Below are 17117 nucleotides of genomic sequence, written 5' to 3' on the forward strand. Positions count from 1 at the left end.
GCCATCAAATACTTTGAGTAATTATTGAGATCCTCTAGATCCAACAATGATACATCAAGACTAGGCTACACAAGCACTAAAGAAGGAGAATCATCCAAAGTTGTAGAAGAAAGGAAGAAAAAAGGTAAGAACTCCAAACCTACTTGTCATAATTGTGGTAAGAAAGGACATACTACTAATGTGTGCAAAAGAAAGTACACAAACCAGAATGTTAAGCCTAAGAATATGATTCATTGTCACAAATGCAACAAGAAAGGTCATTAGACACAAAGATTTGAAGGATATTGCTACAATTGTGAGAAGTATGGACATAGAGCTTTTGAATGTAGATCCAAATGCATATGGTCATAAAAAAAAAGGAAAGATAAGGAACAATGACAACTCTTATTATTGGGATTATAATACAAGATATAGTTGTCATTATTATCAAGAATATGGACATGTTCTTGAGAACTGTATTAGAACACACTTTAATGGTAACTGCAAAATGTGGTTGAGTCAAACCAAATGTTTTAGATGTTTGAAGATTGGTCACATTAGTAAGCATGTCCAACTAAGTCAAAGGCACCAAGTTGTGAATTTGATAAAAGTAAAGGCAAACACAAATGTTGAACACATCAAAGATGAGATGAACAAGACATGTAAAAAGAAAGATGATTGCAATGCATCAAATGGAGAAGTGATCACTTCATCCAATGGGTCAAGTGGTCACACCTCATCAATCTAGGCAAAAAAGTAGTATTTGGGATCGATATTCAGGTGTTATATCATACATCAGTTCCAAAGGAGATGGAAAAGATTACATTAGCATGAATAAAAGATGCAAAAAAATGTTAGAAATTCAAGATAAATGTTCAAAATTTTCATGTTGTTTCTGAGCATGAAATGTTTCCCATGAATGCCGAGTGGAATGTCAGTTGATGCTGAGTTGTCAAGACTAGCTAGTGGATGTCGAATTCATAGTAGCTATCGAGTGATGGAAATATCAAAGGATGTTGAGTGATCCTAAAACTGGTTGATGCTAAGCTTACAGTTGTGTAAACACTCAACATTAAATACAAGGTTTTCGAAGGGTATATGATCAATTTTGCTCATTATTCATCATTTCAAATTTGAACAAGAGTGGGTAGAGAAAAAGGTGATTCAAAAACCTGTTCAAAGCATTTGTAGAGATTTTGATAGTGATCTCACACCAGTTCTTCAGATTCCACAAGGTATTTTTGTTAGATTATGGTGACTGGTCAGGAAAGTACTGTACATACTTCATAAATAGTGGGGTTCAGGGCCGTGGCCAACATGGTGGCCGACATATGGCCGACATGTTGTAACCCTAAAATGAATAAAATACTTGTATAAAAGGGTTTAGGGTTAGGTATTTTCATTATGTTGTGATGCAAAATTGCTTCTTGCAGCGGTTTTGAGCTGTAAGGGATTGTAGATTGTAATCAGTTGTAATCACTGGATTGTAATAAGATCAGACTTGCTGTTTGGTGGATGTAGCCCAGGGATTGGGTGAACCACGTTAAATCTTGGTGCTTTGTGTTCATTTCTATGTGATCTATTATTTTCTATTATTGATTATATTTGCATATAGTTTTTATTTTTGTCCGTGGTTTATCCTAACAAGTGGTATCAGAGCGAGGTTGTCTTTCAGTTATCCTTTGCAGGAAAGTCTCACAGTCGAGTGGGAGTCTCACGATTGAGTGGGGGCAATGGAAGATGAGGGTAAGTTGAGGGTTGACAGGTTTAATAGGCAGAACTTCCAGTTATGGAAGATGCAAATGGAAGACTATCTATATCAGAAGGATTCATGGAAGTCGTTGGAAGGCAAAGCCAAGAATCAGGGAACTATGTCAGAGGCTGAATGGGATCTTTTGGAGAGAAAGGCACTCAGAAGCATTCAGTTATGCCTGGGACCATCGGTGGCATTTAATATTACAAAAGAAAAGATGACAGAAGATTTGACAAAAACCCTAGTGACACTGTATGAAAAGCCCTCTGCTTCAAACAAGGTATTTCTCATGAAGCATTTATTTAATATGAAAATGGCAGAAGGTGGATCTATTGCAGATCATTTAAATGAGTTTAATACTATTACTAGTCAATTATCTTCTGTGGGTATCAATTTTGATGAAGAAATTAGGGCTCTCTTGATTTTGTGTTCTTTGCCTAAAAGTTGGCATGGCTTGGTAATGGTTGTGAGTAATTTTGTTCCTGGATCTAGTACCCTAAAATATGATGATGTGATTGGTGTTATTTTAAGTGAGAAAACTCATAGAAAATCCTCAAGTGGATCTACATCAGGAAGTGCTTTGAATGCACAAAGCAGGGGCAGAACAACTGAGAGAGGAAATAACTCTAGAAATTGTGGGAAATCAAGAGGAAAGTCAAAGGGGAAGAGGTCTCAATCGAGAGGACTGAACGACTGTTGGTACTGTGGCAAACCAGGTCATAAAAAGAAAGATTGCTGGAATCGAAAGAAAAATGAAGGAGATAAATCAGATGGAGACAAGGAAAAAAATGTGGTAAGTAAAAAATCCAAAGAGGATGCTTTGCTTCTGTCCTTAGAAAGTGTTGATGATTCATGGGTTTTAGATTCTGGTGCTTCATTTCATGCTACACCTCATAGAGGTTATTTCATTGATTATGTCCAAGGGGATTTTGGGCTTGTTTATTTGGGGGATAATGAACCTTGTCAAATTGTTGGAAAGGGAAAAATTAAAATTAAGTTGTAGAATGGGAATCATTGGCTACTACATGAGGTAAGACATATTCCAAAACTAAGTAGGAATTTAATTTCAGCAGGGCAACTCGGTGATGAGGGTTGTGTAGTTACTTTTAATGATAAAAATTGGAAGGTTTCAAAAAGTTCCCTTGTAGTAGCAAAAGGTGTGAAAGTAGACACCTTATAGCTTTGTACAGGTCATATTGTTCTTTCTACTTTGATTGTTTCAGAGAAAAATGAATGTTCAGGAACAATTGCTGCAGTTGAGCAGGGAGAACAAATAGCTGCTGTAGATTCTGATACAGCACTGTGGCACAATAGACTTGGGCACATGAGTGAGAAAGGTATGAAAGTACTTCATTCAAAGAAAGCTTTACTAGGTTTGAAATGTGTGAATATGGATTTCTATGAAATTTTTTTGTATGGAAAACAAAAGAGAGTGAGTTTTGTAAAGACTGGGAAGGAAAACAAAAAGGAGAAATTAGAGCTTGTGCATACAGATGTATGGGGACCAGCTCAGGTATCTTCCCTTGGTGGCTCTCATTATTATGTTACATTTATTGATGATGTAACTAGAAAAGTATGGATTTATTTCCTTAGACAGAAATCTGATGTATTTCAAACTTTTAAGAAATGGAAATGCTTGGTTGAAAATGAGACTGGTAAGAAATTAAAATGTCTCAGATCTGATAATGGTGGTGAGTATTGCAGTCATGAATTTGAAGATTATTGCTCCACTAATGGTATTTGTAGACATAAAACTATTCCAATGACTCCACAAGAAAATGGAGTGGCTGAACACATGAATAGGACTATAATGGAGCGTGCAAGGAGCACAAGGTTGCATGCTCGATTTCCCTTACACATGTGGGCAGAGGCTATCAATATTGTAGTATATTTGATTAATAGAGGCCCCTCTACTCCTTTGGGTTGTGGTATTCCAAAGGAAGCATGGATTGGTAAGAAGGTGAGTTATTCTTTTCTCAAGACCTTCGGTTGTGAAGCTTTTGCTCATATAGACTCTAAAAATAGAACCAAGCTAGAAGCTAAATCAAAGAAATGTGTCTTTGTTGGATATGGCATTAATGAATTTAGTTATAGGCTTTGGGATTTTGAAAATCATAAAATTATAAGAAGTTGGGATGTCATATTCAATAAAAAAGTGTTGTACAAAGATCTGTTGCAGCAACATGAGAAGAAAGAAGATGATTATGTAGTGCTAGATGATACTCCAAAAGCTGATGTTTCAACCATTCCTCATGATGTGCAAAAACCAAAACAACAAATACCACACACACCAGTGAATGTTAGATGGTCAACAAGGCAAATTAGACCTCCACATAGGTTTTCTCTCTCTTTGTATTCTTGAACCTGAAAGTTATGATGAAGCTATGCAAGTGGATACTAAGATTTAGTGGGAGTCTGCAATGAAAGATGAAATGGACTCTTTGTTGAAAAATAAGACATGGGATTTGTGCAAGTTTCTTGCAGGTAAAAAGGCTTTACAGAATAAGTGGGTTTATAGGTTGAAAGAAGAGGAAGGAGGTAAGAAAATATTTAAGGCTAGGTTAGTTGTAAAAGGATTTAAGGGAATTGATTTTGATGAGATATTTTCTCCTGTTGTTAAAATGACTTCTATTCGTACTGTTTTAAGTCTTGTGGCTACTGAAGATTTGCATTTAGAACAATTAGATGTTAAAATAGCCTTTCTTCATGGTGATTTGGATGAAGAAATATATATGGCTCAGCCACAAGGTTTTGAGGTCAAAGGCAAGGAGAACTTAGTGTGAAAATTGAAGAAAAGTTTATATGGCTTGAAGCAAGCACCTCGGCAATGGTATCTAAAATTTGACAGTTTTATGCATGAGCATGGATATAACAGGTGTCATTCAGATTACTGTGTTTATTTTAAGAGGTTGGATCATGATAGCTAAATTATTTTATGTTTATATGTTGATGATATGCTTGTAGTTGGGTCTAACATGGATCATATTAAGGGGCTAAAATGCCAGTTAGCACATGCATTTGCTATGAAGGATTTGGGGGTAGCAAAACAAATCCTTGGTATGAAGATTTGCAAAGATAGGAAGAACAGAACCTTGACGCTATCTCAGGCTGATTATGTTGAGAAGGTGTTGCAACGTTTCTGTATGGAGAATGCTAAAGCTGTCAGCACACCTTTACCTGGTCATTTGAAATTGACTAAGGAGATGTGTCCCAAGACACAACAAGAGGAGGATAAGATGTCCAAGGTACCCTATGCTTTAGCTGTAGGAAGCTTGATGTATGCTATTGTATGCACTAGGCTAGATATTGCACATGCAGTGGGAGTCGTTAGCAGGTATATGAGTCATCCAAGATTTGAGCATTGGAATGCTGTCAAGTGGATTCTTAGATATTTGAGAGGAACATTCAATAAGTGTTTACACTTTGGGGGCTCTACTACTAATTTACAGGGCTATGTTGACTCAGATTTGGCTGGGGATATTGATACCAGGCAGAGTACTACATTTTATGTCTTTACTGTTGGTGGGGCAGGCGTGAACTGGGTTTCTAGGTTACAGAAGATTAATGCTCTATCCACTACAGAGGTAGAGTATGTTGCTGCTACAGAGGCAGCCAAGGAGATGATATGGCTTTAGTTCTTCTTGGAAGAATTGGGACATCCTCAGAAGGATAATTATTTTTTCACTGATAGTCAAAGTGCCATTCATCTTGCAAAGAATTCAGCTCTGCATTCTAAGACCAAACACATACAGTTGCGATACCATTTCATTCGATCAATTTTGGAGGATGGATAGTTAAAGCTAGAGAAGATACATACCAATGACAATCCAACAGATATGTTGACAAAGGTTGTAACACGGGAGAAGCTGAACTCCTCTTTAGCTTCGGTTGGTCTTTTAGACTGAACATGAATAAAAGAATAGCAGAGTCCAGGGTGGTTTGATCTAGTGGGAGCCCCATGTGGTAGTGGTATTGGTATAGGATCAGTCTTCAAGTGGGAGATTGTTGTTTAGTGTGGAGCTTGATCAGTCCCCAAGTGGGAGATTGTTAGATTATGGTGACTGATCAGGAAAGTACTATACATACTTCATAAAAAATTTTGGGCCATGGCCAACATGATAGCTGACATATTATGGCCGACATATGGCCGACATGTTGTAACCCTAAAATGAATAAAATACTTGTATTAGGGTTAGGTATTTTCATTATGTTGTGATGTGAAATTGCTTCTTGCGGTGGTTTTGAGCTGTAAGGGATTACAGATTGTAACCAGTTGTAATCACTGGATTGTAATAAGATCGGACTTGCTGTTTGGTGGATGTAGCCCAGGGATTGGGTGAACCACGTTAAATCTTGGTGCCTTGTGTTCATTTTTGTGTGATCTATTATTCTTTGTTATTGATTATATTTGCATATAGTTCTTATTTTTGTCCGTGGTTTATCCTAACAATTTATCACAAGCAAAGCTACACAATTTTACTTTGCATAAACCCTAGTTTGACAAATGGCATCAAGTTCAAAAAATGTTAAAGGGAAGGAAGTTTTAAATGTTCATCTTGTTAGTAATGAAGTCAAACCACTTATATTTAAGGCCATTCTTGACATAGCTTACAAACAAGATCCTTCTGTGCATTATCCATGATCCTGCCAAATTTAATAATGGTGCAAGATATAAGGAGATGTTATAATTGTAAAATTGGTAGCATTGGGGACTTAGAAATCAAAGAAGCATACGATAGGTTATGTGAAAATGGTGTTTTGAAGGAAGAGTATAATTTTGTTGAGAGAAAGGGTTTAACACATGCCCTGGATTTTCCTAGTGTATTTAAAACTGAATGGATTAGAATTGTGTTGAGACGAATACGTGATGGATCTTTATGGTTGGAGGGTGGACCAATTAAGATTACCAAAAGAATAATTCACAGGGTTATTGGCTACCCAACACTAGATTGGCCCAAGACTCTGAGAAGTGATTCCAAGGAAGTAATAGAGAAAACACTAGAGCAAAATAGAATAAGAGAGGCATGAAAATAGATACTATTGCTGATCCATTGTTGAATTTTCTTGTAAGGGTAATCTCACATAAATTCTATCAATGTAGCAAATTGAATAGTGTACCCTACATAGCTATGGATGTTGGTTATAGAATTGTAAAGAAAGATCATACATATGATCTAGCAGTCTAACTTCAGCTACAACAACTGATGGAGAACCTTGAAGCTACCAGGAAAACCAAGAGTGCATAATGTAAGTTTGGTTCAATATTGGTTTACATATTCATTTACGTACATAATACATTTCCCTATTTTGGTACAGTTGGATGGAAAACCAACATATCATTTGCAGTGTAGTTTGGTGAATTTATTGAACAGATGGGAGACAACTTTGAAACCATCATGACAAGTTATTTTGAGGATTTTAAGAAATCAATGAAAGAAATGATGAAAATACCTATTTCCTTAGTTGCAAAACATTATGATGACATATGTTTCCTTGTTGATGCTGATTACACTTTTATGCAAGGTACCACACCAAGGGTAAGATGGTTAAGGCCACTTGGGTATGACATTAATGTGGATGAAGCATCAATAGCCATCACTGCACTTCTAACAGAAGAAATAGATAAAAGAGAAAAAAAATATTTGGCAACTATGAGATGGTAAAATCAAAGATTACCATGGAGTTGAAAACTGCCTCCACACTTAAAAACAAAGATAAGCTGGTTAAGAAGCTAAAAGAAAAACTTGAAGAAGGTTCAAAAGAAAAAGAAGAAGAAGAGGAAGAAGAGGATGAAGAGGAATAACAAGCACAAGAACCTCTTGCATTGACCCAAAGCATGGAAGAAGACAAGGAAAAGGAGGAAATTGAAGGTACCAAGGGAAAAGAAGCTAAGGAAGCATCTACTTCTACTGAGCCAAAGAAGAGGAAGGCTAAGGCATAGTCAGTGGAAAAGGCAAAGAAGATTTTCAAACGTAGCCAAGCTAAGTTGAGTGCACCTACCACTAGAGCTACCACACATGAAATCACTCAAAAGGCTAAGGAAAAATCCAAATAGAAAGAGCAAGAAGGATAGTACAAAAAAAGACAAAGAAGAAAATATGTGGCACAACCAGATTCAGATGAAGAAAGGACATAATCAAATGATATTAGCCGATTCAAAGTAGTAAGTCATAATCCTCTCTCTGATCTTGAAAATTTGTGTAACAATGTCAAGAATAATGTAGATTTATTTGGTTTTAGACATATTGATTTTGATAAATTTGGAAGAGAAGAGAAGATTCAAGAGGAAGAGGTATTATATACCATGATGTCAAAATTTAAGAACACTCCACTAGAATTTTCCAACACAATACCAAAAAGTTTATATGATATTGTTGAGCAAAAATGACATTACTATTTGAATTTGGAAAAACAAATTAGTGAAACAACTTTAGCCAAAGTAATGCCAGTACTAACCAAAGGGAAAATTTCTAAGGCAAATAAGAAATATGGAGTTAGGTTCACACCAAAATATAGAGCCTTTAGCATTCTTCAAAATGACATTGAAGATGTGATCAAGAAATCAACCCAAATGTGGAAACTTATCTATAGGTTGACCACTATGAAATAAGGAGAAGTTGACCCTTTGGAATGAAAAGATGATGAAGAAGGAGAAGATGATAGAGACAATATAGTTGGGGAAGTGATAGAAAGGCAAGATGATGACAAGACAATAGCTGAGCAACAACAAGATGAACAGAGTGTGCAGGACACACAAGTGCCGAGTGTTAGTCCTCCCCATGACACAATCAAGTCTACTAAAACTATTATTGTTAAGGAAGTCTCTGATATTTCATCTCAGAACATCAATCCCCTAACTATAGAAGACTTGAAGAAGATATTGGACCAATCTACACTGCAAGCTAAGCTATGTGATAATCCAATTTTGGCTAGTATACATGAGCTCCAAAAGGTAGTAATTGATGTCACAAGGGGCAAGGTGAATCCACAAGAACTGCCTTATGTCATCCCTTCAGTTACTTAAGTACAATTTTTGACTCAAACAACTTTAGATACATCTACTAAGGTTGATACACTTATTAAAATTGACACAATTCAGCAAAAGCAGACTGTAGAAGAAGAGAAAGACACTACTACTAGACAACAGGAAGCATGATAGATAGATTCATCTGTACCTAAAGCACAAGGAAAAGGTGTTAGTAATGTAATTGTGATAGAAAAGAGAAAATCTAAAGGGAGTGAGGAAACACCAAAAGTGAAGGAACAAGAGGCCATCTAAGCATTGGTAACCCTACCAACATCTAGCACTCCTTCTACACAGGCTCTTCAGAAGCTGAGCATAGAAGCTATACCATTGCAAATCTTAGTGCCAGGCTCTAGCTCTTCAAAAGTTGAAAAGGTAATTCACTATGGAGATATCAATCTTGATGAAGAGATTGTTATACCCATGTCTGATTATGATACAATAACATTATACCAAATAGGCATATTGCAACAAGCCTTAGAGAGGAAAAAGCATCAAGAAATGCTTAGAAGAGAACACATGTAGAAGCAAGGACTTCAAGATATTAAGGACATCTTTTTGGATGCATTTAGTCTTCCAACTTCTGAAGAGACTAAGCCACTTCTAGAACAATTGTTAGATATAGTGGAAAAGGTCAATAATGAAGACATTGATACTAATGCAAAACTCTTAGAGTGGTTTGAAAAGAAATTCTAGAGCAAGGTAAATGAAAAGATATTTGGTGATATAACACTGACTCAAGTTGCATTGGCACCTAAGGTTGAAGAGGTGAAGAAGGTGCTTCAGAATATATTCTCATTGTACACAAAGATATGTGATCCTACACTCTTCACTCAAAATACCAAGAGTCATATATTGAGCCTAGAAAGAAACCTCAACATATCAGGTACTAAGCTACCTCAAAACCCAACTCAAAGTGAGAAGCATTTTAGAACATTGCTTCAGACACAAAGTTAATTAATTGTACTGACAGTAGATGAGGCTAGCAAAAGAACCAAATTGACATGTATATAGGCATCTGTTACCTGCACATGGAAATACTACACAAGGAACTAGGTTATGCCAAGACTCTACTGAAGAAATACCCCAATCTTTCTACTCTAGATGGCCTAGTGCACCTTGCTATCGAGATTGCAATCCAAATCAAGTCATTGGATGTTGCTTGTGACAACTAGGATGCAGCCCCTCAAGATCATACTAGAATTCCACAAATTATTTTTGGAAAAACACACTATACATGTATAGCCCATTTAACATAAGTGTCAAAAAGGGGGAGATATAACAAAGGGGGAGAAATATAACATGGCGGACATAGAATACAAGAGGAGAATAAAAGAAAGGGGAAGTATGAACAAAAGAGAAATAAAAAAGAGGAAGACAGAGCATAGTAGCAGAGGTTATATCATTGGGATGATATGAATTTTTGTAAAGAATTTGTTTGGAAAGAAAGTAGTAAATATATATAGGTATTAGCTGAGACAAAGCATATTAGATGAAAGAGTATTAGATACAATGTATTGAAGTCAAAGATAAGCATATATTTTGGATACAAATTAGACATATTAACTTAGGGGGAATTATCAATTTTGAGGTATATAGGTTATTGCAGAATTTTGAAACTTTGAAGTTTTATGCTGAGCATGGATGTTATGCTAGAGAAGATTGAGGTTAATATTGTATATTTAAGTGTTTTTGACACTCATGTCAAAGGGGGAGATTTTTGATCATAGATTTTTTTTGACAAGTGAGTGTCAACACACTTAAGTTATTTACTTAGTTCATGCTGAACTAGTAGCACATGCCAAGTACAACATGTAACTATTAGACCATGCCGAGTTGCAATGAGTGTCAAGTCACTCAAGTGTCGAATAGATAGACCATGTCAAGTGATTCAGGAGCTGAGTAAATAGTGGATATCAAGTAATGCAGGTGCCAAGTTAGAATAGAAATACAGTGCATGTCGAGCATCAGTGACTTCATATGTTGAGTAACACAGTTTTGACATATTTGTTTGTAATGGCACAAACAACTATGTAAACCATTTTAAAGCTGACTTAAGGATAGATTATGATATTTTGGAGATAAGGACGAATCTATATGTGGATTCCCTATGCAATTACATGCAATCAATTAGAAAATGAGAAGGATTAAGTGGAAAAATGGATGAATCTCAGCTATAGATTCGTACCTAACTCTAAGTCACCTAAGTCTTCTTAAGGAGGACAACGCTCTAAATTCTTTATAAAAAAGTGATTAAATTGGAGGAGCCAACAAGATAGTTTGTAGAGCATTCAAGGTGACTTAGAAGTAAGAGTGAATTGTAGAATCAATTAGAGAAGAACAGAGGATAGAGAAAAGGATACAACATTGAGACATATGATCAAGAAAGATCAATTAGATATTGTGGGGAGGTGATCTATAACTAGGTTAGCAAGTGCTGATCATAAGATCTATGCTAAGACATTTTAAAAGGTGATTTCAGTCAAATCTCTTAAGCAGAGGAGTCCTAACAGGTTGTATGAAATCCTTTGACAGGGTGCTTACTTAATTGTAAGTTGAAGTCCTCTAACAAGCCACACTTCTAATAGGGTGTTGAAATCCTCTAACAAGGTGAGACCTAAAAATATTTGTAAGGCTTTAACAAGGTAGACCTTTTACAGGGTAAATCATGTTTCATGGTCAAATCATTGTAACCTTCATTGGATACACTTTATTGTTGCAGTAGTAAAGATTTGTGGGTGTCCTCCCCACCCCAATTTTACCTTCTCACTTGGAGGGTTTCTGGGTAATCATATCTAGTGTTATGTGTGTGATTGCTTTCATGTTTACATGATTTAGATATATGCACTTTACATTTTGTTTCAGTTTATCTATTGAATGCATGAGATGAATGTGTTGTGAAAGTTTTATAGGTTCAAGTTTTAACTGTTGATTCACACCCCCCGCCCTCTCAAAGGTTTACCTTTCCTATTGTAATTCCAACATGTAAGACCTCATGGCATGCTCCAAAGTGTTCCCCTCAAGGAATGAATTGTCAACCTACCTATCTAAAATGAGCTGTAGATGAGAATTGGACTACAACAAGTCCATACACTATGATAGAAAGATTGAAACTAATTGTGATGAATAAAGGCTTCTCCTATGTTCATGAATGAGTTGTGGACCAATTATTTAAATGATATATTTTTTCACATGTTGACAAGAGTGGTATTGGAAGAGTTGGATCACAAAATCCTCAAAAATAATGCAGTGCAAAGGTGGATCACTTGGTAAAATTGAAATTTGAATACAATAGTTTCTTGGTGTTAACTTCATTCATGAACACTATCTCCTAACACAATTTCATAGATGTTATATCAACATCAGTTACCCAAATGAATAAAGCTAATCATGGAGGCAAAATAAATTAGAGATGTACACACAATCACTTTCATGTGCATGCTATCGATTTCAACTGAGAAATGGATATAGTAAATTCAAGCTTTGCGAAGGACTACAATGCTAAAAGAGAGCATTTTGCATTCATAAAAACAATAAGTGAATGATAAAAAATAGCTAGATATGGTTACTTTGTGAGTCCTTTAACTCAAATGTAGAAGAAGAACAAGGTTATGCAAAATGACAAAGATAGAAGTAGATGGAAGCATTTGGGGAGCTCTGCAAGTAACTTCTATACAATGAATTATTGGAACAATTGATTAATTGTGTATTGTCTTTGATGTTACACAAAATATCATATCATTATTATTCAATGCATGCTAAGCTCACTTGAGCATTGAAGATAGTTTTCTTTGGCTACTGAGCATTCCAGAATTTGTTCAGTTTAGAAGGCAATTTTTACCGAGTTCACTCGGGCATCAAAGGGAAGATGAGTGTTAACCAAGCTCACTCAGTTAATGAAGGAATGTTGGATGGAACCAGTGCTAACCAAGCTCACTTAGTTACCAAAGGAGCTTTGTGAATATGCAGTGTTGACTGAGTTCACTTGGTTAACACAGGAAAATCATTTCTGAGTTAGTATCTACTAAGCAGGATTGGCGAATGAAGGATTTTTTTATTCTGGCATATTGAGTTTAATTGATTTATCTATTGGTTATAGCTGACTGAGAAGATGAATTTCAATTATTCTAAATTGTATTTGAGCCAACTTGACCATATGAAAGATATAAATAAAAGGTCAAGTTGAGGATTAGAAAGAGTAAGAATGCATGGAAGATTTCTGAAGATCTAATGATGCTAAGAGGAAGCGAATCAGAAGGATAAGCAGAATATCCTTGAGAAGCTAAAAAGATATATTCAATCAAGAAGGATAAAGTACAAGCTAGAATTGAAATCAATAATAAAAAATTTAGTTGCATCCAAATCAAGTCATGTCATTGTTACTCTCTAACCATTGTAGTAGTGATCTAAATCTCTTAACAGAGTTAGCTTAACAACTATTTGTAAATCCTCTAACAAGGTGGCAGTTCTATTGACTTGTCTAAAGACCTCTAACAAGGCCACTCCTAATAGGGTGATTAAATCCTCTAATAGGGTCACACCTAACAGTGTGTTTTGTAACTTTTAACAGGGTTGGCTCCTAACAGGGATCACTTTAGAAGAACGAAAAATAGTAACTAGTTGCTATTGGTGGTTTTTTTCCAAATTGGGTTTCCATGTTAAATATTGGTGTCAAATGTGTTCATGATATTTCTTTTATGTTCTTGAAACTAAGTTAAAGTAACAGTAATCACATATAACATCTAAAGTTTTCATATCAATTATTTTCCAAGAATTTTCAATATTTACTGAGTTACAACATTTCTTTGTTTGTCGAGCATCAACAAAATTAAGCTTTCACAAAATTGTTTTGTACTGACATCTAAGGGATATGGGATTTATTTTTGTAGTAACTAATTCACCCCTCACCTCTCAATTACACCTCTTATATTTCCAACAATTGGTATCAAAGCTTTTGGTGCTTGCAGAGAAAGTTTCAAGGACATATGCTAAAGATCAGGACGTCTTATAGAAGAGAGATTCCCAAGTTGAACATAGGCAACTTTGTAGAATGGAAAGGACTTATGAGATTACATCTGGAAATTATCAGTGATTTTGGTTGTAAATATCTTGATGTTGAATACAAGACTCCCACTGGAACATTATCAATTGAAGACATTGCTAAAAAGAAGAATCACAATATCATGATGATTGATATTGCATCTGCTCTTAGTTATGTTGAATTCGATGAAGTAAAAGACTATAAAATAGCTCATGCAATGTGGACCAAAATAAAATACATCTATGGAGGAGATGACTGTAAGAATAGCCAAATCAAAAAGTCTCAAAGGTTAATTTTATCAGATGAAAATGAGAGAAGATGAAAACATTGCAAAATATGTGGAAAGAATCAAAGCAAGTATGAGTGCAATCAAAGCATATGGAGGAGACATTGATGACAAAACAGTTGTAAACAAGGTACTCAAAACTCTTCTTCCTATTTATGCAATTAGAGTGTCTTCTACTCAAGAGATGAGATGTGATCCAAATAACAATATAACTATGGATGCTCTAGTTGGAAGATTGACAACTTTTGAGTTGGATAACTATGATAACTATGTTCCTAGTTACAAAGGTATTGAGTCTGCATTTGAAGCCAAACTCTCACTCAAGAAAAAGAGCAAGAAATCAAAAGCCAATCAATTAGGAAGTGGAGAAGAAATAGAAGAAATTTCTAAAAATGATCTTGAATTTTTTGAAGCCCTACTTGCAAAGAAATACTCCAAAGGCAGAGGAAAGTACAAAGGAAAGATTCCTCTAATCTACTTTTCTTGTGAAGAAATTGGTCACATTACTACTAGGTGTCCAAATAGAGAAAAAAAGGATGAGAAGAAAAGCAATAAGTACAAAGGAATAAAATTAATTCAAGAACTACAAGGACGAAAGGTGAGAAATCTTGTTTTATGGCTAAAGATTTTGATAACAGTGAAGATGAAATGGTATATATTTCTATAAAATATGAACCTAATGATGAAAGAGATGAGATGCCACTTATCTCTCCTATTAGAAAAAATGATACATGGATTATTGATAGTAGTTGCTCACATCATATGACAAGAGATAAAACAAAATCTAAGCACATTGAATATTATGATGGTGGTAGTGTGAGATTTGGAAACAATGAAAGGAAGAGGATGTATTTCTTTAACCAATAAACTTATATGTGATAATTCTTATTGGGTTGAAGGACTAAAGTATAATCTATTGAGTGTGACATAGTTGAATAACATTGGATTCAAGGTAGAATTCATGGATGGAAAGGCCAAACTATTGGATGGAAAAAAAAATCTGGTTGGATCAGGCAAACAAACAAAAGACAACCTATTCTATCTTGATCTTAGTGAAACTTCATCTTTTATTGCTCAAGTAGAAGAAAGCTAGTTATGGCACAAAATATTATGTCATGTAAACTTTGATAATCTGGTTAAGATAAGAAAACACAAAAGAGTAAGAGGTATTCCTAGTTTGAAGAAACCTGATATGGGTCTATGCGAAAATTGCCAAATTGGTAAGATGGGAAAGACTAGTTTCAAAAGCAAGAACTATTATTCTAAAGAATTATTAGAGCTTGTGCACAAAGACTTATGTGGACCTATTAGAATAGAGAGTTATAGTGGAGATAATTTCTCATTCTTTTCGTTGATGACTATTCTAGAATGATGACTATAATGCATCTAAAAGAAAAATTAGAAGCTTTTTAAAAATTCAAGTGGTATTTGGCAAGACTAGAAAAAGAAACTAGAAAGAAGTTAAAATTTTTGATATTAGATAGAGGTGGTGAATTCTGCATAGAAAAGAAAATTAAAAGACAAGTATCAGCTTCTGGTACACCTTAGAAGAATGGTATGGCTGAAAGAAGGAATAGATCCATCATGGATTATGTAAGAACATTAATGATAGAAAAGAATGGTGTGATCAAATACTGGAAGGAAGCAATCAACACTGCAATTCATACCTTAAACAGAGTATAGCTGAAGAAAGACTCAAATCAAACTCCATATGGGCTATGGTATGTCTACAAACCTAATATAAGTTACTTGAAAGTATTTGGTAGCAAATGCTATATCTTGAAAGAATCTAAAAAAGGAAAATTTGATGTCAAAGGTGATGAAGGCATATTTTTAGGATACTCCTGTAGAAATAAAGCATACAAATATTTGAATTTGTCTACTCATAAAATCATAGAAAGTGCACATGTGAAAATTGGTGAGTTTGTAGAAAAGAGTGAAGAAGAAAGCAACAAAGAGCTAGAAGATTATAGAAGATTTGTTTACTATGAACTTGATACCCTGCCAAATCTATTTGAGAGAAAGGAGGGTTCACCTTTCGAGTCCCCAAAATCTCCAACATTTACTGAGTTGCAAATAGTGTAACTTGAGTCACAATTTGAAGAACTTGAGTCGCAATTAGAAGCTACCGAGCTAGAGCAAACTGAGTTTGATGGACCTGAGTCACAGACAATGGGACCTAAGCTTGATAGTGAAGTTCATGATCAAATTAGTGATACTCATTCAAAATTCAAAGAACCTATGTTAGCAAGATATGTCAGAAGGCATCATGCACCTGATCAGATCATTGGAGACAAATAAGATGGAACAATGACAAGAAAAAAATTGAAAGGTACATGTTTACTTATGGAATTTGAACCTAGAAATGTTAAAGATGCTTTGAAAAATAAAAGTTTGATTGAAGCAATGAATGAAGAAATAGAACAAATAGAGAAGAACAAAACTTGGACTCTTGTTCTTAGACCTAAGGATAAAAATGTAATTGGCAAAAAGTGGCTGTTCAGAAAAAAGTTGAATGAAGATGGAAAAGTTTCTAGAAACAAAGCAAGATTGGTATGTAAAGGATATTCTCAAGAAGAAGGTATTGATTATGGTGAAACTGTTGCTCCTGTTGCAAGATTAGAAGGTGTTAGAACTTTGCTAGCATATGCTGCTCACAGAGGATTTAAAGTTTATCAAATGAATGTAAAATCTACATTCTTGAATGTAATTATTGATGAGGAAGTCTACATTGAATAGCTAGAAGGTTTTATAGATCCTAGAAAAAAGGACATGGTCTACAAACTACACAAGGCATTATATGGACTCAAGCAAGCTCCTAGAGCTTGGTATGAAAGACTTCATAACTACTTGATACAGATTGGTTTTCAAAGAAGAAATAATAATAGTAGCTTGTATATCAAAGAAGGACCAAACAAGAAGATTGTGTTGGCATAAATATTTGTTGATGATAATTTATTCACAAGAAATGATGACTTGTGCAAGACATTTTTAGAAACAATGAGTAAGGAATTTGAAATGTCTATGTTTGGTG

The sequence above is a fragment of the Cupressus sempervirens genome, chromosome 9 (assembly GCF_028749045.1).
Source record: "Cupressus sempervirens isolate cs-2001-9-10 chromosome 9, ASM2874904v1, whole genome shotgun sequence".
In the NCBI taxonomy this organism is placed as follows: Eukaryota; Viridiplantae; Streptophyta; class Pinopsida; order Cupressales; family Cupressaceae; genus Cupressus; species Cupressus sempervirens.